The 4,256-nt window shown below is 36.3% G+C and overlaps 1 non-coding gene across 1 annotated transcript; it reads right to left on the bottom strand.

The window, feature by feature from the left end:
- Window positions 1-3,556: 3,556 nt before the first annotated feature.
- On the bottom strand, window positions 3,557-3,663 carry LOC121206470 (small nucleolar RNA R71). Its single transcript, XR_005901507.1, has one exon. It is a non-coding gene; the product is annotated as a small nucleolar RNA R71 (small nucleolar RNA).
- Between the last annotated feature and the right edge of the window lie 593 nt (window positions 3,664-4,256).

Raw genomic sequence — 4,256 nt, 5'->3', positions numbered from 1 at the left:
TTGTAGGCAGAATTCCAAAATTGAGCCATAAATCGAAACAAATGCTTGTCTACCTTAATACCAAGCAAGTAGGGTATATCACCATAGTTCTAATAGAACAACTGTTTGGTTCCCTCATCCCAACGAGCCCATAAATCTCTCAACTCTTGCAACTCATTATGTGTCACATTGATGCGAGTGAAGTTCTGCAACTCTGATGTATATCCTTCTGCCAGGCTATCCCTTTTCTCTAATTGTAACTTCTCTGACCATGCATGTACGGTCGCATTATCCTCAACTTTATCAAGAAATTCATTCTCCATGTTAAATCTTCTAACTTAGTAACCAAATATGAATCAACACCTCCTTTAATATGCAATGTTATGCAAAACACAATTAAAACAAAACACAACAAGTCAGTATTAGATATAAATAATAAAATACAAGCAAAAAAAAGATAATCAAAACACATATATGGCAATTACTAAGGCTTAACACAGCTCTACCTAAGGATAGCTCTTAAGGTTCACTATATGTGGCTCGGTTCTAGAGAGAAGGTACCTGAACCAATAAATTCCTCAATTCTCACGCATTATAGGCTCATACGAATCAAGTTCGATTCAGGGGAATACATTTCCCTATGACCATGCGGAGATGAAAATCTCACGAAATCATAGGTATAGATGTATCCCGAAAGTAATCCACTAGCCCATGGGGAGGTGAAAACCTCACGAAAGCATAGTTTCTTACACCCACTTAACAGGTATAACCACAACGATCATGCGATGCAATGCAATATTATTCTACAAGACTTGGACTACAACAATCATGCGACCAAATGCAACAAAGAATCATTATTTTCAAATTAAATTTCACATTTAAACAAAAGAACAGCAAATAATCAATTTTTTGGCCTGACTCTATTGTTTGTCCCTAGTGGAATCACCAAGCTGTTGAAACCATTTTTTATATTTGAAAAAATGGGAATCGACTTTTAAAACAAAATGTGGAGTCGCCACCAATCTTTTTGTTTTAGTGTGATTGGATCACCTAATAAAACATTTTGTTTCATTTAAATCAATTTTGGTCCACATAAAGTTAAAAATGGGTTCAAGAGCCGGTTACGTATGAGGAAGGGTTAGCACCTTCACTACACCCAAAAACTGGTACCAGATTGATTAATTGTTGTCCTTATGTCCAGGTTTTTTAAAAAAAAATTGAAATATGATTCCTTTTAAAACATTTAAGTGGTTCAAACTGGTCATCAAAACTCTCTCGTTTCAAAGGTATAAAGCATCACATCCAGCACGATAGGGCATGATCCTTTATACTTTTGAGAACATGATTGAATTTTGACTTCCAAAAGCTCTTAGGTTAAAAATTACAAAAGGTTGTCCAATATTTAGTCCAACAAAAAATCAAAACCCATCACGGTAGGGCACGATTTCTCGAATTTCTAAATACTGAACATTACCTTATTAAAAAGATTTGTAAACTCAAAACATATTAATTTCACTTGAAATACAATGGAGTAATTGATAAACCATAATTTATACACATTTTTACCCCATGCTTAACGCATTTTATGGATTATTTTTTTATAGAATTGGTGAATTCGATGCTCCTAATGCCTTAATTTCATGTTTTATACTTAGGTGAGCATAGGAGAGCAAAAGGAATGAGAAATGAGCCAAAAACGGAGAAAATGGGCCAAAGTACGAAATCAACACGGCATGGACTTCCTCACACAGGCATACCACATGGCCGCGTCAATCTGACAGAATCGAAGCACGACTCACACGGGTGTGTCACACGGGCGTGTCCCTACCGAGCCCAAGTTGAGTCCCATTCAGCAAAGGCTAATTTTGAGGGTTCCTAGGCATTCCAAAGCCTATAAATACACCCTAGAGGAAGAGGAAAGTGGCACACTGAGAGAAGGAGGCAGGGAACTGCTCAAGAAAAGTCTATTGATCCATCTTAAAAGCCGGATTCACTATCAAGACTGAAGATCTCCCCTAAATTTCCCTTCAGGAGTTTTGGGTTTTCTTTATGTTTTGTATTCATTATTCTTTTGAGATGTTTTCCTTTTTAGTTATGAACTAAATCCCTAAATACCTAAGAGGAATGAAACCTAACACGAGTCTTGCTATTATTTTCTAAATTGTATGATAAATATTTAACTTGTTCTTTATTATGTTTTCTTAATTCTTGTTTTGATAACCCAGGATACTGATTCAAGATAAGCTCTTATTCAGAGGAGGAATAGACCCTGTCTAAGAGTACATTTGTCATAATTAAGCGGAGTTGATTGCGCGCCTAGACATAGGGTGGCAAGATTTTACCGAATTAGGGTGAAACCTAATAAGGGGATCCATAGATCGAGTTAATGCAACCCTAGGGTGTTAATTAGAGAAAAGTCTCAATTATTCAATCTAGTGATTAGACGTTATTATTCCTGAATAGGGATAATAACATAACTTAGGGATCTCTAAGGGACAGTTAAATAAATAAATAGTCCGATTCGGAGCCAGAATAACAAGTAAAGTCTAGGTGGATTTTTTCTTAGGTATTGTCTTAATTCAATCGTTTTCCAAAAGTAATCCCCCAATTCTACTTTCTACGAATTCTTAGTTTAGATAATTAGTTAGTTAAAACAAAACCCCCATATTTTTAGGCTAGATAATAAAAAGACAGTCATTACTAGTACTTTTAGTTCCTTTGGGTTCGACAATCCGATCTTGCTAAAACTATACTACTGTTCGATAGGTACACTTGCCCACATCGTGATTATAGTTAGTTTCAAGAACGATTAATTATAAGTATTTAGAACCTGTCACATGAAAATCGCGATCAAGTTTTTGGCGCCGTTGCTGGGGAACTAAGATATTAGGAACGCTCAATTTTTATTACTTTAGCCATTTATTTTTCTTGAAATTTAATTTAATTTAATTTTTTATTATTTATTAATTTACTTTTGTTTCTCTTGGCAGGTTTTTATAGTTTATGATTAGAAGAAACCCGTTAGGACCACTACTCTTTGACGAAGAAATCGATTGCATAGTTCACAAAAACCAAAGAGAAATAAGGCGAAGCTTAAGATACACAGAGAACGAGCAAGAGGACGATACTCAACCCCCAACCGAAGAGATGGCTGAAAACCAAGACAATCAGCTACCTCCTGCAATTGCAGTTACTCAAAATCCTGCTCCACGCACTATGTATGATTATGCTAAACCTTCTTTTAACAGGAACTGAATCGAGCATAGTTAAACCTGCTATAACAGCAAATACTTTTGAACTAAAACCTAACACTATTCAAATGATACAGCAATTTGTTCAGTTTGATGGTTTGCAGGATGAGGATCCCAACGCTCACTTAGCAAACTTTTGGAAACTATGCGATACATTTAAAATTAATGGTGTTTCTAATGATTCTATTCATCTTCGGTTATTCTCTTTTTCATTAAGGAACAAAGCTAAACAGTGGTTGAACTCATTACCACGAGGGTCAATTACTACTTGGGAACAAATGACCAAAAAATTTTTACTAAAATATTTTTCGTCGGCAAAAACGGCTAAATTACGTAATGATATCTCTTCATTTGTGCAGATGGTCTTAGAAACTCTTTACGATGCATGGGAGACATACAAGGACTTACTGAGAAGGTGCCCTCGCCAGGGATTACTGCTTTGGCTTCAGGTTCAAACATTCCATAATAGCCTGAATCATTCGATGCGACAAATGGTTGATGCAGCTGCTAGCGGAACCATCAATAATAAAACACCTGAAGATGCTTATGAGTTTATAGAGGAGATGTCACTGAATAACTATCAGTGGCAAGTCATGAGCAAAAAGCCAACAAAAATAGTCGGTGTTTATAACGTCGATTCGGTCACCATGCTCTCTAATTAGGTAGAACTCTTGAATAAGAAAATTGATGGTTTTCTTAGTTCTTCACAGGTTCACCTAGTAATGCAGTGCGAAGCAAGTGGAGGTGGATCAAGCAATTCGAAATACCAACCTTATGGCCACAACATGGATAACGAGCAGTTAAATTACATGGGTAGTAATTCTCTATCTCAAAACAATCCATATAGTAACACTTACAATGCAGGTCGGAGGAACCACCCAAATTTCTCATGGGGAGGCCAAGGAAATCAGAGACCATCTCTAGGCTACCAACAACCACCTACCAACAGGAAAAGAAGCCGAACCTTGAAGAGATGCTATCAAAGTTTATATCGGTGTCAGAAACTCATTTCCAGAATATCGAGAA

Source organism: Gossypium hirsutum, chromosome A01 (genome assembly GCF_007990345.1).
Source record: "Gossypium hirsutum isolate 1008001.06 chromosome A01, Gossypium_hirsutum_v2.1, whole genome shotgun sequence".
NCBI classification, from domain to species: Eukaryota; Viridiplantae; Streptophyta; class Magnoliopsida; order Malvales; family Malvaceae; genus Gossypium; species Gossypium hirsutum.
Note: the sequence above shows the minus strand (reverse complement) of the source record. Positions and strands in the feature narration are given on the sequence as shown.